At 44.8% G+C, this 21686-nt stretch overlaps 1 protein-coding gene across 3 annotated transcripts in view; it reads left to right on the plus strand.

Annotated features, from left to right (window-relative positions):
* LOC115205627 (beta-2 adrenergic receptor-like) overlaps positions 1–21686 on the plus strand; it is a 49263-nt gene that overhangs the window by 18488 nt on the left and 9089 nt on the right. The window contains exon 2 of one of the 3 annotated variants that reach the window (XM_029771807.1): positions 3227–3326. The gene's annotated coding sequence lies outside the window, so the exon portion shown is untranslated. Of the gene's footprint in view, positions 1–3185; positions 3327–6694; positions 6839–21686 lie in introns of those variants that run through there. The other 2 variants (XM_029771806.1, XM_029771808.1) reach the window with 2 other exon arrangements.

Raw genomic sequence — 21686 nt, forward strand, 5'->3', positions numbered from 1 at the left:
CATTTAGCAGACGCTCTTATCCAGAGCGACTTACAAATTGGTGCATTCACCTTATGATATCCAGTGGAACAACCCCTTTACAATAGTGCATCTAAATCTTTTAGGGGGGGGGGTTAGAAGGATTACTTTATCCTATCCTAGGTATTCCTTAAAGAGGTGGGGTTTCAGGTGTCTCCGGAAGGTGGTGATTGACTCCGCTGTCCTGGCGTCGTGAGGGAGCTTGTTCCACCATTGGGGTGCCAGAGCAGCGAACAGTTTTGACTGGGCTGAGCGGGAACTGTGCTTCCTCAGAGGTAGGGGGGCCAGCAGGCCAGAGGTGGATGAGCGCAGTGCCCTCGTTTGGGTGTAGGGACTGATCAGAGCCTGAAGGTACGGAGGTGCCGTTCCCCTCACGGCTCTGTAGGCAAGCACCATGGTCTTGTAGCAGATGCGAGCTTCAACTGGAAGCCAGTGGAGAGAGCGGAGGAGCGGGGTGACGTGAGAGAACTTGGGAAGGTTGAACACCAGACGGGCTGTGACGTTCTGGATGAGTTGTAGGGGTTTAATGGCACAGGCAGGGAGCCCAGCCAACAGCAAGTTGCAGTAATCCAGACGGGAGATGACAAGTGCCTGGATTAGGACCTGCGCCGCTTCCTGTGTGAGGCAGGGTCGTACTCTGCGAATGTTGTAGAGCATGAACCTACAGGATCGGGTCACCGCCTTGATGTTAGTGGAGAACGACAGGGTGTTGTCCAGGGTCACGCCAAGGTTCTTAGCACTCTGGGAGGAGGACACAATGGAGTTGTCAACCGTGATGGCGAGATCATGGAACGGGCAGTCCTTCCCCGGGAGGAAAAGCAGCTCCGTCTTGCCGAGGTTCAGCTTGAGGTGGTGATCCGTCATCCACACTGATATGTCTGCCAGACATGCAGAGATGCGATTCGCCACCTGGTTATCAGAAGGGGGAAAGGAGAAGATTAATTGTGTGTCGTCTGCATAGCAATGATAGGGGAGACCATGTGAGGATATGACAGAGCCAAGTGACTTGGTGTATAGCGAGAATAGGAGAGGGCCTAGAACAGAGCCCTGGGGGACACCAGTGGTGAGAGCACGTGGTGCGGAGACAGATTCTCGCCACGCCACCTGGTAGGAGCGACCTGTCAGGTAGGATGCAATCCAAGCGTTGGCCGCGCCGGAGATGCCCAACTCGGAGAGGGTGGAGAGGAGGATCTGGTGGTTCACAGTATCAAAGGCAGCAGATAGGTCTAAAAGGATGAGAGCAGAGGAGAGAGAGTTAGCTTTAGCAGTGCGGAGAGCCTCCGTGACACAGAGAAGAGCAGTCTCAGTTGAATGACCAGTCTTGAAACCTGACTGATTTGGATCAAGAAGGTCATTCTGAGAGAGATAGCAAGAGAGCTGGCCAAGGACGGCACGTTCAAGAGTTTTGGAGAGAAAAGAAAGAAGGGATACTGGTCTGTAGTTGTTGACATCGGAGGGATCGAGTGTAGGTTTTTTCAGAAGGGGTGCAACTCTCGCTCTCTTGAAGACGGAAGGGACGTGGATGAGTTGATGAGCGAGGTGAGGTAAGGGAGAAGGTCTCCGGAAATGGTCTGGAGAAGAGAGGAGGGGATAGGGTCAAGCGGGCAGGTTGTTGGGCAGCCGGCCATCACAAGACGCGAGATTTCATCTGGAGAGAGAGGGGAGAAAGAGGTCAAAGCACAGGGTAGAGCAGTGTGAGCAGGACCAGCGGTGTCGTTTGACTTAACAAACGAGGATCGGATGTCGTCGACCTTCTTTTCAAAATGGTTGACGAAGTCATCCACAGAGAGGGGGGGAGGGGGAGGAGGATTCAGGAGGGAGGAGAAGGTGGCAAAGAGCTTCCTAGGGTTAGAGGCAGATCCTTGGAATTTAGAGTGGTAGAAAGTGGCTTTAGCAGCAGAAACAGAAGAGGAAAATGTAGAGAGGAGGGAGTGAAAGGATGCCAGGTCCGCAGGGAGGCGAGTTTTCCTCCATTTCCGCTTGGCTGCCCGGAGCCCTGTTCTGTGAGCTCGCAATGAGTCGTCGAGCCACAGAGCAGGAGGGAATGACCGAGCCGGCCTGGAGGATAGGGGACATAGAGAGTCAAAGGATGCAGAAAGGGAGGAGAGGAGGGTTGAGGAGGCAGAATCAGGAGATAGGTCATGAATAGAGAGTGGTGAGATAATGAACATGTTTTTATTCATATTGGAGACAACATCCCTAATACTGTGAGGAGATCTATGTGCAGCTGCAGAGATGCCAAACATCACAGAGAAAATACCATTTCAGCACCAGAGAGTCAGAGTGAGATGGAGAGAGTGGGAAAGAGAGAGAGAGAGAGAGAGAGAGAGAGGGGGAGAGAGAGAGAGAGGGGGAGAGAGAGAGAGGGAGAGAAAGAAAGAGAGATGGAGAGGGAGAGCGTGTCAGAGTCTCCCCAGGTCTTCCCCAGTCAGATCGAGCTGGTTCAATAGTTGGCTGGGTGGAGATGCAGAGCAGCGGTGAAAAAGAGAAATAACAGCCTATGCCCCGGTTCATTCTGTCGTTCATTAAGGTACAGTAGAGCTGCGTGGGAGGAACAACGGAGTGTGTTTTCCTGTTGACATCTACATCTGTTAGAGTCAGTTCAGGGTTCAACATGGTTCAACATGGGTTTAACACGGTTAGCTATTGTCTGAATTACACACACACACTAGTACACACACTGGCAAGCAGGCATGCACACACAAACACAAGCATTCACACGCACACGTGCACACACACACACACACACACACACACACCTGGTAGAGAGAAAGAAGAAGAGGAAGGGGGTAATAGGAGGAGGGAAGTACTTTTGAAATAGTCCAATGCATCCCTCTCTAACCTAACTTTCAGTCATGAATAGAGAGTGGTGAGATAATGAACATGTTTTTATTCATATTGGCAGACAACATCCCTAATACTGTGAGGAGATCTATGCGCGTTCCATAATGGCACCCTATTCACTTTATAGTGCACTACTTTTGACCAGGGTCAATAAGGCTCTGGTCAAATGTTGGCACTACAAAAGGAAACGGGTGCCGTTTGGGGACACAGCCCTGGAGGATGTCAGACGCTTCTTGTTCATCTCTTTCTCTTTCATTTTTAACACCCCCCAGGATATCAAATATTAGCTTTTGATTTATTCATATTTCTATTTATCTTCCTTTGTTCCTCTGCTCTTCTCCATCACCCTTTCATTTGATCGCAGGGAAAACATTAAGTGGGAGATCACCGCTAAGATCACAGTCCCTTGGTATTCAGACGTCATAAAGACCAAAGCAGAAGTTTTCCAACGTCGCTGATCTAAGGTCAGTTTAGTGTTTTTCCTCCTAATAATTCATGTTAGGGTGGGAGGAGGGGAATCTGATCCTGTATCTGTTCCGAAGGTCAACCTCTGAGTTGTCCACATTTTGTTGTATTATTATATTGATTTAATTGTTTTATTGTATTATTAAATTGTTAAAAAAAATATTTTAAAAAACTTTATGGAAAAGAAAACATTAATATATCTTCATTAGATAAGAATTCAACCCCTGTCATTATATGTTAGAAGCACATTCGGCAGTTATTAAAGCTGTGAGTCTTTCTGGGTAAGTCTCTAAGAGCTTTGCACACCTGGATTGAACAATAGTTGCACATTATTCAATTTCAATTATTCAAGCTGTGCCAAGTTGGTTGTCGATCATGACTAGACAGCCATTTCAAGTGTTTTCAAATCAAATAAAACGTTGTTTGTCATATGCACCGAATACAACAGGTGTAGACCTTACAGTGAAATGCTTACTTACAAGCCCTTAACCAACAATGTAGTTTTAAGAAAATACTTTAAAAAAGCAAGAGATAAAAATAACACATAATTAAAGAGCAGCAGTAAAATAACAATTGCGGGGCTATTTACAAGGGGTACCGGTACAGAGTCAATGTGCGGGGACACCGGTGTTGAGGTAATTGAGGTAATATGTACATGTAGGTAGAGTTACTAAAGTGACTATGCATAGATAATAACAGAGAGTAGCAGCAGCGTAGAAGAGGGGGGGGGGGGCAATGCAAATAGTCTGGTTATATATTTGATAGCTGTTCAGGAGTCTTACGCCTTGGGGGAAGAAGCTATTTAGGAGCTTTTTGGACATAGACTTGGCGCTCCGGTACCACATGCCATGCGGGAGCAAAGAGAACAGTCTATGACTAGGGTGGCTGGAGTCCTCTGACACCGCCTTGTATAAAGGTCCTGGATGGCAGGAAGCTTAGCCCCAGTGATGTACTGGGCCGTACGCACTACTCTCTGTAGTGCCTTGCAGTCGGAGGCTAAGCAGTTGCCATACCAGGCAGTGATGCAACCTGTCAGGATGCTCTCGATGGTGCAGCTGTAAAACATTTTGAGGATCTGAGGACCCATGCCAAATCTTTTCAGTCTCCTGAGGGGGAACAGGTTTTGTCGTGCCCTCTTCACGACTGTCTTGGTGTGCTTGGACCATGTTAGTTTTTTGGTGATGTCGACGCCAGGGACCTTGAAGCTCTCAACCTGCTCCACTACAGCCCCGTCAATGAGAATGGGGGCATGCTCTGTCCTCCTTTTCCTGTAGTCCACAATCATCTCCTTTGTCTTGATCACGTTGAGGGAGAGGTTGTTGTCCGTACACCACACGGTCAGGTCTCTGACCTCCTCCTTAGTATAGGCTGTCTCATCGCTGTCAATGATTAGGCCTACCACTGTTGTGTCATCGGTAAACTTAATGATGGTGGGTTAGGGTTGGAGTCGTGCCTGAACGTGCAGTCATGAGTGAACAGGGAGTACAGAAGGGGACAGAGCACCCACCACTGAGGGGCCCCCGTGGTGAGGATCAGCATGGAAGATGTGTTGTTTCCTACCCTGATTACCTGGGGGCGGCCCGCCAGTAAGTCCAGGATCCAGTTGCAGAGGGAGGTGTTTAGTCCCAGGGTCCTTGCCTTAGTGATGAGCTTTGAGGGTACTATGGAGTTGAACGCTGAGCAGTAGTCAATGAATAGCATTCTCACATAGGTGTTCCTTTTGTCCAGGTGTGAAAGGGCAGTGTGGAGTGCAATAGAGATTGCATCCTCTGTGGATCTTTTGGGATGGTATGCAAATTGGAGTGGGTCTAAGGTTTTTAGGATAATGGTGGTGATGTGAGCCATGACCAGCCTTTCAAAGCATTTCATGGCTACAGACGTGAGTGCTACGGGTCGGTAGTCATTTAGGCAGGTCACCTCAGTGTTCTTGGCGACAGGGACTGTGGTGGTATGCTTGAAATATGTTGGTATTACAGACCCAGACAGGGAGAGGTAGAAAATGTCAGTGAAGACACTTTCCAGTTGGTCAGCACACGCTCGGAGTACACATCTTAGTAGTCCATCTGACCCAGCGGCCTTGTGAATGTTGACCTGTTTAAAGGTCTTTCTCACATCGGCTACGGAGAGCGTGATCACACAGTCATCCGGAGCAGCTGGTGCTCTCATGCATGATCCAGTATTACCTGCCTCGAAGCGGGCATATAAGTAAGTTATTTAGCTCGTCTGGTATGCTCGTGTCACTAGGCAGCTCTTGGCTGTGCTTCCCTTTGTAGTCTGTAATAGTTTGCAAGCCCTGCCACATCCGACGAGCATCGGAGCCGGTGTAGTACGATTCGATCTTTGTCCTATATTTACGCCTTGCTTGTTTGATGGTTCATCGGAGTGAATAGCGGAATTTCTTATAAGCTTCCAGGTTAGAGTCCCGCTCCTTGAAAGCGCCAGCTCTAACCTTTAGCTCAGTGTGAATGTTGCCTATAATCCATGGTATGTACATACAGTCACTTTGGGGGCGACATCATCAATGCACTTATTGATGAAGCCAGTGACAATGTGATGTACTCCTCAATGCCATCAGAAGAATCCAGGAAAATATTCCAGTCTGTGCTAGAAAAACAGGCCTATAGTTTAGCATCCGCTTCATCTGACCACTTTTTTGTAAACCTGGTGCTTTCTGCTTAAATTGTTGCTTGAAAGCAGGAATCAGGAGGATAGAATTATGGTCAGATTTGCCAATTGGAGGGCAAGGGAGAGCTTTGTATAGGTCTCTGTGTGTGGAGTAAAGGTGGTCTCGAGCTCTTTTCCCTCTAAATGCACATTTAACATGCTGATAGAAATGAGGTAACACTGACTTAAGTTTCCCTGCATTCAAGTCCACGGCCACTAAGAGCGCCACCTCTGGATGAGCGTTTCCTGTTTGCTTATGGCAGTATACAGTTTATTGAGTGTGGTTTTAGTGCCAGCATCGGTCTGTGGTGGTATGTAGACAGCTACAAAAAGTACAGATGAAAACCCTTCTAGGTAGATTGTGTGGTCCACTGCTTAAAATGAGATACTCAACAACACACAAGCAAAACCTTGAGACTTCCTTAGATATTGTGCACCAGCTGTTGTTTACAAATATACATAGGTCACTGCCCCGTGTCTTACCAAAGGCTGCTGTTCTATCCTGCCAATAGAGTGTATAAACTGCCAGCTGTATGTTATTAATGTCGTCGTTCACTCACGACTCTGTGAAACATAAGATATGATAGTTTTTAATGTCCCATTGGTAGGATATACGTGCTTTCAGTTCGTCCCATTTATTTTCCAGCAATTGAACGTTGACTAACAGTACAGATGGCAAAGGCAGATTTGCCACTCGTCGCCTGATCCTCACAAGGCACCCCGATCTCTTTCCGGCGAAGTCTCCGTTTCTTTCTTCAGCAAATGACGGGGATGAGGGCGTGTTTGGGTGTTTGGAGTATATCCTTCCCGTCCGACTCATTAAAGAAATGTTTTCGTCCATTTCGAGGTGAGTAATCACTGTTCTGATGTCCAGAAGCTCATTTCGGTCATAAGAGACGGTAGCAGCAACATTATGTACAAAATAAGTTACAAACAATGCGAAATAGCACGGTTGGTTAAGAGCCAATAAAACAGCAGCCATCCTCTCCATTTTCATTTCAAGTCAATTTAAATCAAAACTGTAGCTAGGCCACTCGGGAACATTCAATGTCATCTTATGTTTTAGGTTATTGTCCTGCTGAAAGGAGCTTAGCACTATTCCGTTTCTTTTCATCATAAAAAAACTCTCATACCCATAACATGATGCAACCACCTCCATGCAAGAAAATATGAAAAGTGTTCTTCAGTGATGTGTTGTGTTGGATTTGCTCCAAACATAATGCTTTGTAATCAGGACATAAAGCTCATTTCTTTGCCACACTATTTCACTATTTTCAGTTTTACTTTATTGCCTTATTGCAAACAGGATGCATGTTTTGGAATATTTTTATTCTGTACAGGCTTCTTTCTTTTCACTCTGTCAATTAGGTTAGTATTGTGGAGTAAGTACAATGTTGTTGATCCATTCTGCATAATGACACTCACCTGGGCTCCATCACCTCCTTGAATACCTGCCCTTTATAAGTCACTCCCTTTGATTCCTTCCCCAGGCGTTGTTGTTTCTGTTTCTTGTCTGTGTGCTGTTAGTGTTTCATATTCTGTTCCGTTTATTTTATAAAATATTCACTCCCTGTACTTGCTTCCCGACTCTCAGTGTTCATGTTATATAAACACTATTATTGCACACAGAGTGAGTCAATGCAACTTATTAAGTGATTTGTTTAGCACATTTTTACTCCTGAACTTATTTAGGCTTTCCATAACAAAGGGGTTGAATACTTATTGACTCAAGACTTGTAAAAGATTCTAAAGGAAAAATACTTTCTGAAGGCACTGTATTTATTCCGTAGTGGGTAGAAACATATTTCATTAACATTCCTCTTACACAGTGAGAATTATTACCGGTAAGGGATTATTGTGTGTCTCTGCTTCTCTCTGTAATATGAACAGGGGAGGGGAAGGTACATTGAGTACATGGAACCCAATTGATTAATTTAATACCTAGTGAATGCTGTTTTGTGACTTACAGACGGAATTCGTTTGCAGGGTTTGTTTGAATAGGGCACTCGGCCAATCACAGTGTGTGACCCTTAACCTTTTATACAGCAATGTGACCGTTAAGCCCTTTGATGGTTTGTGTACATGTCAATATCATCACCCTGTCAAGATCATCACCCTGGCAATATCATCACCCTGTCAATATCATCACCCTGTCAAGATCATCACCCTGTCAATATCATCACCCTGTCAAGATCATCACCCTGTCAATATCATCACCATGTCAAGATCATCACCCAGTCAATATCATCACCCTGTCAAGATCATCACCCTGTCAATATCATCCCCCTGTCAATATCATCACCCTGTCAATATCATCACCATGTCAATATCATCACCCTGTCAAGATCATCACCATGTCAATATCATCACCCTGTCAAGAACATCACCCTGTCAAGATCATCACCATGTCAATATCATCACCCTGTCAAGATCATCATCATGTCAAGATCATTGAACACATGAGAAACACAAAATGACTCGAAGGAGGGAGGGAGGGAGGGAGGGAGGGAGGGAGGGAGGGAGGGAGGGAGAGTGAGAGGAACGGGAGAGAAAGAGGGGGAGGGGGAGAGAGAGATTCAGAGAGAGAGAGTCAGACAGACCACCCAACACAGCACTGCCCTCCAGATAACACCAAACCATCTAAAGGGATAGGGGACCAGTTCTACAGTCTTTGATATTAAACTTTATTTCACTGACCGTCCATATAGTTTACTTTGGCACCAGTTGTATTTATTCATTTCTTTATTGGCGAATGCCAAACAGTGCCTTTTGATTTGTGATGATGCTCTGCATGGCTGAAGGGGGTTGCTGTTTTGGAAACGGAACAGAAAGACCAGGCATAGTTTCTGATCTATAGCAACAGAGAGGAGAGACCAGACATAGTTTCTGGTCTATAGCAACAGAGAAGAGAGCATAATTCTATTCTACTGATTCCTGCTTACAAGCAAAAACTAAAGCAGGAAGTACCAGTGACTCGCACAATATGGAAGTGGTCAGATGACGCAGATGCTACTCTACAGGTCTGTTTTGCTAGTACAGACTGGAATATACTCTGCAATTCATCGAATGGCATTGAGGAGTACACCACCTCAGTCAACGGCTTCATCAATAAGTGCATCAATGACATCATCCCCACAGTGACCGTTAGTACACATCCCAACCAGAAGCCATGGATTAGAAGTAACATCCACTTCGAGCTAAAGGCTAGAGTTGCCGCTTTCAAGGAGCGGGACTCTAATCTGGACGTTTATAAGAAATCCCGCTATGCCCTCAGACGAACCATAAAACAGGCAAAGCGTCAAAACAGGACTAAGGCTGAATCCTGCAAACTATTGCGGACTACAAAGGGAAACCCAGCAGCGAGCTTCCCAGTGACACGTGCCTACCAGATGAGCTTAATGCCTTTTATGCTCACTTCCAGCCAAGCAACACCGAAGCATGCATGAGAGCACCAACTGTTCCGGACGACTGTGTGATCATGCTCTCCATAGCCGATGTGAGCAAGACCTTTAAAGAGGTCGACATTCACAAGGCCGCGGGGTCAGATGGATTACCAGGACGTGTACCAACTGGCAAGTGTCTTTTCAACCTCTCCCTGACCGAGTCTGTAATACCTACATGTTTCAAGCAGACCACCATAGTCCCTGTGCCCGAGAAAGCAGGTAAGCTGCCTAAGTGACTACTGCCCCGCAGCGCTCACATCGGTAGCCATGAAATGTTTTGAAAGGCTGGTCATGGCTCACATCAACACCATCATGCAGGAAACCCTAGACACACTCCAATTCGCATACCGCCCCAAAATATCCACAGAGGACGCAATCTCAATCGCACTCCACACTGCCCTTTCCCACCTGGACAAAAGGAACACCTATGTGAGAATGCTATTCATTGACTACAGCTCAGCGTTCAACACCATAATGCCCATGAAGCTCATCACTAAGATAATGCCCCTGGGACTAAACACCTCCCTCCGCAACTGGATCCTGGACGGGCTGCCCCCAGGTGGTCAGGGTAGGCAAAAACACATCTTCCACGCTGATCCTCAATACGGGGGCCTCTCAGGTGTGTGCGCTTATTCCCCTCCTTTACTCCCTGTTCACCCATGACTGCATGGCCAAGCACGACTCCAACACCATCATTAAGTTTGCTGATGACACAACGGTGGTAGGCCGAATCACAGACAACGATGAGACAGTCTATGGGGATAAGGTCAGATACCTGGCAGTGTGGTGCCAGTAAAACAAGCTCTCCCTCAACGTGAGCAAGACAAAGGAGATGATTGCGGACTACAGGAAAAAGAGGACTGAGCATGCCCCCATTCACAGGGCTGTAGTGGAGCGGGTCAAAAGTTTCAAGTTCCTTGGTGTCCACATCACCAACACTCCAAGAAAGTCATGAAGAGGGCGCGACAATGCCTTTTCCCCCTTAGGAGTTCTACAGCTGCACCATCGAGAGCATCCTGACCAGTTGCATCACAGCCTGGTATGGCAACTGCTTGGCATCCGACCATAAGGCGCTACAGAGGGTTGTGCGTACAGTCCAGTACATCACTGGGTCCAAGCTTCCTGCCATCCATATACTAGGCAGTGTCAGAGGAAGGCCCAAAGACTCCAGTCACCCTAGTCATAGACTCTTCTCTCTGCTTCACACGGCAAGCGGTACCGGAGCGCTAAGTCTAGATCCAACAGTCTCCTTAACAGCTTCTACTGCCAAGCCATAAGACTGCTGAACAATTAATCAAATGGCCACCAGGACTATTTACCTACTTACATTGACCCCCCCATGTTTTTACACTGCTGCTACTCACTGTTTATTATCTACGCATAGTCACTTTACCCCTACCTACATGTTCAAATTACCTGGACTCACCTGTATCCCTACACAATGACTCAGTACCAATACCCCCTGTATATAGCCCCGTTATTTTAGTTAATTGTGTTAGTTTTTATTAAATTTTTTACTTCAGTTTATTTAGTAGATATTTTGTTAACTCTATTTCTTGAACTGCATTGTTGGTTAAGGGCTTGTAAGTAAGCATTTCATGGTAAAGTTTACACCTTTTGTATTCGGCGCATGTGACAAATAACATTTGATTTGATTTTAATTTATATTTGTTACAGTTTGCTTCACAGCCAAAAATATCTGTAGAAATATATGTAGTAGACATGAGTCGATCATGGTTACTCATGGTCACCTGATGAGGTAGCCCCAGTCTGCTATTTCAAAATTGGTGTCGGCCCTAGAGGGAATTTCCTCTTGCTCTAATGCTCATGATCTTGGTTACTTCCGGGGGAAACCCAGGTTCATATCCCACTGGTTACATATATACAGCATTCTCCCCTTGTAGATTGTGTCAGTTCTCGTCTCCCACATACCTAGTGCCTCCACCCAGAGAGTGAAACAGCCAAGTCGTTCTGATTCGCCGGTGGTGACTCCCATGTTTTTACGACCAGTTCCTGGCATTAGAAACAGAAATGTCGCCGTGGAGACGTAGATGGAGCATTGAACAATGAGACCTGCAGCCAGTCAGCCCCTACAGGATTCAGGACATAGAACCACAATGACTAGAACGGATACATACAGTAGATATAACTAGCTCTAGTTTAGTGAACTTTACTGAAAACTGAAGCATTAGTTTCATGCACAGAAAACTGAGAAAGGAACTTTGTGAGGTCATTTGATGATGCATCAGTTGGGTCGAATATTTCAACTGCCACACCCACATTGGCGACCTTTCAACCCGCCGTGGAGCTTTGCTTGGACTAGGGGTGTGTGTTCTTCTAATTGTATTTCTGGCTATGTGACCAGGGCTGGTTAGACTCAGACCCATGCAGTCCCCAGGGGGTCTTCTCATACCAACCGGAGCTATTAGTGATGTGGTTGTGTACCAAATGGCATGCTACTCCATACATAGTGCACTACTTTTGCCCAGAGACTTATGGGCCATAGTCTATAGAGTGTACTATATGGGGAATAAGGTGCCATTTTGGATTGAAGCAGTCAAAAGGAGTCCGATAGGAAACTGGAGGACTATCCCACATTAAACTAAATTACTGGGAGTTATATATGGAGTGTGTGACTCTCTTTATTTTTGATGGTTTAAACTGTAATTTCTCATCATATTTTCTCGTGCAAGATGTTTTCTCTCTATTATCATAGTTTATAATCCAATCATGGTGCGTGAAGAGTCCGTGTTTTCAGTAGAACAGTGAAAACAGAATATCTGGGAGCTGAGAAAGGGCTAGTTGTCATAGAAACACTGGTGTCTGTCAATGGGGATTCAAGTGGGGATGACACAACTGTTCCCACGGTAATAGATCTGGCATGCTTTCAAAAACACGTTTGGGAAAATATGAGGGAAACCTGAACACCTTTCGCCTTTCATGGCTCAGACACACCGGTAGGATTGTAAAATGTTTGCCTGCCGACGGAACTTAGCACCTCTGAACAGATGGTCGGCAGTCAATCTTTTTTGTGTTCACCCAGAAAAGACCTTGGAAATCTCTTCTCCTTCCAGTTCTCTGCTGCCAATGACTGGAGCGAACTACAAAAATCTCTGAAACTGGAAACACTTATCTCCCTCACTAGCTTTAAGCACCAGCTGTCAGAGCAGCTCACAGATTACTGCACCTGTACATAGCCCATCTATAATTTAGCCCAAACAACTACCCCTTCCCCTACTGTATTTATTTATTTTGCTCCTTTGCACCCCAGTATTTCTACTTTGCACATTCATCCACTGCAAATCTACCATTCCAGTGTTTTACTTGCTATATTGTATTTACTTCGCCACCATGGCCTATTTATTGCCTTTACCTCCCTTATCTCACCTCATTTGCTCACATTGTATATAGACACATTTTTCTACTGTATTATTGACTATGTTTGTTTTACTCCATGTTTAACTCTGTGTTGTTGTATGTACACCTCTGCTGTTTTCAACCAAGATCTCAGCGATCACTGCCTCATTGCCTGCACCCGTAATGGGTCAGCGGTCAAACGACCTCCACTCATCACTGTCAAACGCTCCCTGAAACATTTCAACGAGCAAGCCTTTCTAATCAACCTGGCCCTGGTATCCTGGAAGGATATTGACCTCATTCCGTCAGTAGAGGATGCCTGGTTATTTTTTTTAAATGCCTTCCTCACCATCTTAAATAAGCATGCCCCTTTCAAGAAATTTAGAACCAGGAACAGATATAGCCCTTGGTTCTCCCCAGACCTGACTGCCCTTAACCAACACAAAAATATCCTGTGGCGTTCTGCATTAGCATCGAACTGCCCCCGCGATATGCAACTTTTCAGGGAAGTTAGAAACCAATACACACAGGCAGTTAGAAACGCCAAGGCTAGCTTTTTCAAACAGAAATTTGCTTCCTGCAACTCAAACTCTAAAAAGTTCTGGGACATTGTAAAGTCCATGGAGAATAAGAACACCTCCTCCCAACTGCTCACTGCACTGAGGATAGGAAACTCTGTCACCACCGATAAGCCCACTATAATTGAGAATGTCAATAAGCATTTTTCTACGGCTGGCCATGCTTTCCACCTAACTACCCCTACTGCATTCAACAGCACTGCACCCCCCACAGCTACTCGCCCAAGCCTCCCCCATTTCTCCTTCTCCCAAATCCATTCAGCTGATGTTCTGAAAGAGCTGCAAAATCTGGACCCCTACAAATCAGCTGGGCTTGACAATCTGGACCCTTTCTTTCTAAAATTATCTGCCGAAATTATTGCAACCCCTATTACTAGCCTGTTCAACCTCTCTTTCGTGTCGTCTGAGATTCACATAGATTGGAAAGCAGCTGCTGTCATCCCGCTCTTCAAAGGAGGTGACACTCTTGACCCAAATTGCAACAGACCTATATCCATCCTACCCTGCCTTTCTAAGGTCTTCGAAAGCCAAGTCAACAAACAGATTACTAACCATTTCGAATCCCACCGCACCCTTTCCGCTATGCAATCTGGTTTCAGAGCTGGTCATGGGTGCACCTCAGCCACGCTCAAGGTCCTAAACGACATCGTAACCGCCATCGATAAGAAACAATACTGTGCTGCCGTATTCATTGACCTGGCCAAAGCTTTTGACTCTGTTAATCACCACATCCTCATCAGCAGACTCAGCAGCCTTGGTTTCTCAAACGATTGCGTCGCCTGGTTCACCAACTACTTCTCTGATAGAGTTCAGTGTGTCAAATCGGAGGGCCTGCTGTCCGGACCTCTGGCAGTCTCTATGGGGGTACCACAGGGTTCAATTCTTGGGCCAACTCTTTTCTCTGTATACATCAATGATGTCGCTCTTGATGCTGGTGAATCTCTGATCCATCTCTATGCAGACGACACCATTCTGTATACTTCTGGCCCTTCTTTGGACACTGTGTTAACAACCCTCCAGATGAGCTTCAATGCCATACAACTCTCCTTCCGTGGTCTCCAACTGCTCCGTAATACAAGTAAAACTAAATGCATGCTCTTCAACCGATCGCTGCCTGCATCTGCCCGCCTGTCCAGCATCACTTCTCTGGACGGTTCTGACTTAGAATTTGTGGACAACTACAAATACCTAGGTGTCTGGTTAGACTGTAAACTCTCCTTCCAGACTCACATCAATCATTTCCAATCCAAAGTTAAATCTAGAATTGGCTTCCTATTCCGCAACAAAGCATCCTTCACTCATGCTGCCAAACATACCCTCGTAAAACTGACCATCCTACCAATCCTCGACTTCGGCGATGTCATTTACAAAATAGCCTCCAATACCCTACTCAACAAGCTGGATGCAGTCTATCACGGTGCCATCCGTTTTGTCACCAAAGCCCCATATACTACCCACCACTGCGACCTGTACGCTCTCGTTGGCTGGCCTTCGCTTCATAATCGTCGCCAAACACATTGGCTCCAGGTCATCTACAAGACCCTGCTAGGTAAAGTCCCCCCTTATCTCCGCTCACTGGTCACCATAGCAGCACCCACCTGTAGCATGCGCTCCAGCAGGTATATCTCTCTGGTCACCCCTAAAGCCAACTCCTCCTTTGGTCGTCTCTCCTTCCAGTTCTCTGCTGCCAGTGACTGGAACGAACTACAAAAATCTCTGAAACTGGAAACACTTATCTCCCTCACTAGCTTTAAGCACCAGCTATCAGAGCAGCTCACAGATCACTGCACCTGTACATAGCCCATCTATAATTTAGCCCAAACTACTACCTCTTCCCCTACTGTATTTATTTATTTTATTTATTATTTTGCTCCTTTGCACCATATTATTTATATTTTAACTTTGAACTTTCTTCAAATTACAAATCTACCATTCCAGTGTTTTACTTGCTATACTTTATTTACTTTGCCACCATGGCCTTTTTGCTTTTACCTCCCTTATCTCACATAATTTGCTCACATTGTATATAGTCTTATTTTTGTCTACTGTATCATTGATTGTATGTTGTTTTACTCCATGTGTAACTCTGTGTTTTTGTATGTTGTCGAACTGCTTTGCTTTATCTTGGCCAGGTCGCAATTGTAAATGAGAACTTGTTCTCAACTTGCCTACCTGGTTAAATAAAGGTGAAATAAATAAATAAATAAAAAATGTGTCGAACTGCTTTCCTTTATCTTGGCCAGGTCACAGTTGTAAATGAGAACTTGTTCTCAACTTGCCTACCTGGTGCCACTCAGCTTCGTTGAAATACTCCAAACCAGAAGGTGTCAGTAGCGTTGTTCAGCAATGCATGTCTGTGTGTGTTGTTTATGGTTTAGATTCCAATTAACTAGTTGCTTTTTTGTAGATGGCCACATCTAGTTAACTATCTAGCAAGATGACGAAAAAACAATTTAATTCACTCTCCATAATTCCATACTGCCAGTGCCAGCCCATAGCCAAATGTTTAGCTAGCTAGGTCATGCTAGCATTTTCGCTAGCTAGCACAACATATCTAGCTAGCTAAGGACACTGCACTAACCTGGCAGCTAATACAGGCAGCTATTTCATGGAAAGTAATCCATTGTGATTTAATTATAATGTCAATACTAGCTACGGTGGTTAGCTAGTACCATCCCATAGCCTACAATGCATATGAAGTGTGACTGGCTCATGACATTTAACCGTGGATGTACAAAGATAATGCCCTCTTTTTTCATCTTATCACTCCTGTTGGATCCCACACGTGGGGGTTCGTGCAGTCTGACTGTCTCAAAGTAAAGTTGTTAGCTACTGAAGAGCATTAGGATTCTATAAGTACAAATGGAAGATCCGTTGCTACTGGATCGGCACGCAGCAGGTACAACTTTTGTTTTAGGAAGAGCTTTTTGTTCTATCAAGTACTTATCAGCAGTCAATCGGCAGTGAGATTCTCTGTGTTTAATGCTTTATACATTAAGGTTAGAAGAACAAGTAGGGATTACATCAATGAAAACATCATGACTATGTCACATCCCCTTCAGAACCTTCTGAAGCAAGCGAGAGAAGGAGAGATAAAGAGAGAGAGAGCCAGAGAGAGCGAGAGAGGGAGAGATAAAAACAGAGAGGGCCAGAGAGAGGGAGGGATAGAGAGAGAGAGAAAGAGAGTGAGAAAGGTGAGAGAGAGAGAGAGAGAGAGAGGTGGAACAGAGGGTAGGAGAGGAGAGAAAGGTAGAGAGAGAGAGAGAGAGAGGGGGAACAGAGGGTAGGAGAGGAGAGAATGAGAGAGAGAGAGAGAGAGAGAGAGAGAGAGAGAGAGAGAGGGGGGGAACAGAGGGTAGGGGTGGAGAGAAAGGGAGAGAGAGAGAGAGGGGGACAGGGACAGAGGGTAGGAGAGGAGATAAAGGGAGAGAGAGAGAGAGAGAGAGAGGGGGACAGGGACAGAAGGTAGCAGAGGAGAGAAAGGGAGAGAGAGAGAGAGGGGGACAGGGACAGAGGGTAGGAGAGGAGATAAAGGGAGAGAGAGAGGTTAAGTCTTGTAGGGAGAACATGTAGGCTTTACATCAAAGAAAACAACACTGCTTACACTGATACATTCACCTCTGAACATACTGGAATGAGAGAGAGAGGGAGAGAGAGAGAGAGAGAGAGAGAGAGTAGGAGAGGAGAGAAAGGGAGCGAGTGAGAGAGGGGGGGGAACAGAGGGTAGGAGAGGAGAGAAAGGGAGAAAGAGAGAGCTCTCATTTCCTGTCGGCAGTATATGAGGAAGTGAGACATGATGGAGCGCAAGGTGAACATACAGGTCACCTAGTCCTGTCCACACCCAGACCATACTGTCCATGGATGTGTCCTAAATAGCTCCCTATTCCCTTCGTAGTGCACTACTTCTGACCTGGGCCCATCCCACAGGGCTCTGGTCAAAAGCACTGTGTTATATAGAGACATGGTATCAATCACAAGACACAACGAGCTAAAAGGAGTCACCTACAATTCTCCACATGGCAGCTTCTTGTCTTTGTTGCTAGGTATCTGACCGTTCTGAATCATAACAATGCACACCTTCCTGCAACATCGAAGCACACGCATCATTTTTGTGCCGTTGTCAGCCAACCCATCTATGGAGAATAGGGTGCCATTTGGGACAAACCCCATTTCCTGTTTTCAATCGTTATAAACAATAATAATATTGTTATGAACATGCAGTCCAACACATTCCAAAGAACCTGTAAAACATTCCAAAGAACCTGTAAAACATTCCAAAGAACATGTAAAACATTCCAAAGAACCTGTAAAACATTCCAAAGAACCTGTAAAACATTCCAAAGAACATGTAAAACATTCCAAAGAACATGTAAAATATTCCAAAGAACCTGTAAAACATTCCAAAGAACCTGTAAAACATTCCAAAGAACATGTAAAACATTCCAAAGAACCTGTAAAACTGTTAAATAAATGATGGTATAGACACATTGTTTGGATGGATTTTAATATATTTTTGTTCATATACATGTAGGATGTAGTTACATGCAGAAGGAGTGTAATATTCTGAAGGTGTACTTTTTTTGGGGGGGGGGCCCAGATGAGAATAGAATAGAATAATAAATATATTTTTCCTTTAGATACCCTGTCGTGTGTAGGACAAACTTAACAATCATGCAAATCTCTAGCCTATTCACAATTATTTTGATGTGATTGAAATGGGCTGAAAATAGGTTGCAAATTGAATGTGGAAATCGTCATTCATTTCTGGAAAAAAAAAAACTGAATTTGAATGGAAATACATTTTATTATAAGTCTTGTTAGATGAGACCCAGATACAGGTATTTATCTGACAGACCAAAAACCAGGGTTTCTATCGTGTCAGTCAGTATGAGTGGTTATTGTGACTCTTCTGACTTGACATACTGTACACACTGCAGACCTCCTTACACACACACACACACCACACACACACACCACACACACACACCACACACACAAACACCATACACACAATCACCACACACACACACACCTATGCTATGTTGGCAATCTGGAAACCATCTCTGCTTTCTGGAACAGGCCTGCACGACACACACACACACGCACACACACACACACACACACACATGCACACATACACACACAGATACACACACACACACCATGCACACACACCACACACACATGCACAAACCACACACAGCACACACACAGCAGACAGACACACACACACACAAACACCACACACACACACACACACACCACACACACACCACACACAGACCACACTCACACACACAGACCACACACACTGCATTCTGGAACAGGCCTGCACGACACACACACACACACACAGGTGTGACCTGGGGACTGGTTCACCCAAAAACCATTCAATGTCTCCATCTCCACAAAAACCATTCAATGTCTCCATCTCCACAGGACTAACAGTGTCCTCAGTAACAGACTAATGTCTCCATCTCCACAGGGCTAACAGTGTCCTCAGTAACAGACTAATGTCTCCATCTCCACAGGACTAACAGTGTCCTCAGTAACAGTCTAATGTCTCCATTTCAACAGGGCTAACAGTGTCCTCAGTAACAGACTAATGTCTCCATTTCAACAGGGCTAACAGTGTCCTCAGGAACAGACTAATGTCTCCATCTCCACAGGACTAACAGTGTCCTCAGTAACAGTCTAATGTCTCCATTTCAACAGGGCTAACAGTGTCCTCAGTAACAGACTAATGTCTCCATTTCAACAGGGCTAACAGTGTCCACAGTAGCAGACTAATGTCTCCATTTCAACAGGGCTAACAGTGTCCACAGGAACAGACTAATGTCTCCATCTCCACAGGGCTAACAGTGTCCACAAGAACAGACTAATGTCTCTATCTCCACAGGGCTAACAGTGTCCACAGGAACAGACTAATGTCTCCATTTCAACAGGGCTAACAGTGTCCACAGTAACAGACTAATGTCTCCATCTCCACAGGGCTAACAGTGTCAACAGTAACAGTCTAATGTCTCCATTTCAACAGGGCTAACAGTGTCCTCAGTAACAGACTAATGTCTCCATTTCAACAGGGCTAACAGTGTCCACAGTAACAGACTAATGTCTCCATTTCAACAGGGTTAACAGTGTCAACAGTAACAGTCTAATGTCTCCATTTCAACAGGGCTAACAGTGTCCTCAGTAACAGACTAATGTCTCCATTTCAACAGGGCTAACAGTGTCCACAGTAACAGACTAATGTCTCCATTTCAACAGGGCTAACAGTGTCCACAGTAACAGACTAATGTCTCCATTTCAACAGGGCTAACAGTGTCCTCAGTAACAGACTAATGTCTCCATCTCCACAGGGCTAACAGTGTCCACAGGAACAGACTAATGACAAACACGTATGTATTTTCTAGCCATGTTGTTTCTACGGTAGAGCAAAAACAGGGTAAAAGTGTATAACTATTTAAGTGCAATGCTGTTTCAATATGGAGCTCTAACAGGGTAACAGTTGAAGTCTGAAGTTTACATACACTTAGGTTGGAGTCATTAAAACTTGTTTTTCAACCACTCCACACATTTCTTGTTAACAAACTATAGTTTTGGCAAGTCGGTTAGGACATCTACTTTGTGCATGACACAAGTCATTTTCCAACAATTGTTTACATACAGATTATTTCACTTATAATTCACTATATAACAATTCCAGTGGGTCAGAAGTTTACATACACTAAGTTGACTGTGCCTTTAAACAGCTTGGAAAATTCCAGAAAATTATGTCATGGCTTTAGAAGCTTCTGATTGGCTAATTGACATCATTTGAGTCAATTGGAGGTGTACCTGTGGATGTATTTCAAGGCCTAACTTCAAACTCAGTGCCTCTTTGCTTGACATCATGGGAAAATCAAAAGAAGTTCTGAGCCAAGACCTCAGAAAAACATTGTAGACCTCCACAAGTCTGGTTCATCCTTGGGAGCAATTTCCCAATACCTGAAGGTACCACGTTCATCTGTACAAACTATAGTACGCAAGTATAAACACCTTGGAACCACGCAGCCGTCATACCGCTCAGGAAGGAGACATGTTCTGTCTCCTAGAGATGAATGTACTTTGGTGCGAAAAGTGCAAATCAATCTCAGAACAACAGCAAAGGATCTTGTGAAGATGCTGGAGGAAACAGTTACAAAAGTATCTACATCCACAGTAATACGAGTCCTATATCGACATAACCTGAAAGGCAGCTCAGCAAGGAAGAAGCCACTGCTCCAAAACCTCCATAAAAAAGCCAGACTACAGTTTGCAACTGCACATTGGGACAAAGATCATACTTTTTGGAGAAATGTCCTCTTGTCTGATGAAACAAAAATAGAATTGTTTGGCCATAATGACCATCATTATGTTTGGAGGAAAAAGGGGGAGGCTTGCAAGCCAAAGGACACCATCCCAACCGTGAAGGATGGGGGTGGCAGCATCATGTTGTGGGGGTGCTTTGCTGCAGGAGGGACTGGTGCACTTCACAAAATATATGGCATCATGAGGGAGGAAAAATGATGTTGATATATTGAAGCAACATCTCAAGACATCAGTCAGGAAGTTAAAGCTTGGTCGCAAATGGGTCTTCCAAATGGACAATGATCCCAGCATACTTCCAAACTTGTGGCAAAATTCCTTAAGGACAACAAAGTCACAGTATTGGAATTGCTATCACAAGCCCTGGCCTCAATCCTATTGAAAATGTGTGGGCAGAACTGAAAAAAGTGTGTGCGAGCAAGGAGGCCTACAAACCTGACTCAGTTACACCAGCTCTGTCAAGAGGAATGGGACAAAATTCACCCAACTTACTGTGGGAAGCTTGTGGAAGGCTACCCGAAACGTTTGACCAAGTTAAACAATTTAAAGGTAATGCTACCAAATACTACTTGAGTGTATGTAAACTTTTGACCCCCTGGGAATGTGATGAAAGAAATAAAAGCTGAAATTAAACATTCTCTCCACTATTATTCCGACATTTCACATTCTTAAAATCAAGTGGTGATCTTAACTGACTTAAGACAGGGAATTTTTACTTGGATTAAACCTCCGTAACTGTGAAAAACTGAGTTTAAATGTATTTGGCTAAGGTGTTGTCATCGTCATGTGTGTAGGTGGCAAGGAAGTCAGGCGCAGGAGAAACCAACTTGGTATAACTGGAGTTGTTTAATAAATAATAAACAAACACGAACTCCAAAACCAACGTACATAAAAATAACATGGGTAAAAATACCCGTAATTCACCAATACAAAAATACACGAAATCAATAACAAGCAAAACAGTCTCGGA

The sequence above is a fragment of the Salmo trutta genome, chromosome 13 (assembly GCF_901001165.1).
Source record: "Salmo trutta chromosome 13, fSalTru1.1, whole genome shotgun sequence".
NCBI classification, from domain to species: Eukaryota; Metazoa; Chordata; class Actinopteri; order Salmoniformes; family Salmonidae; genus Salmo; species Salmo trutta.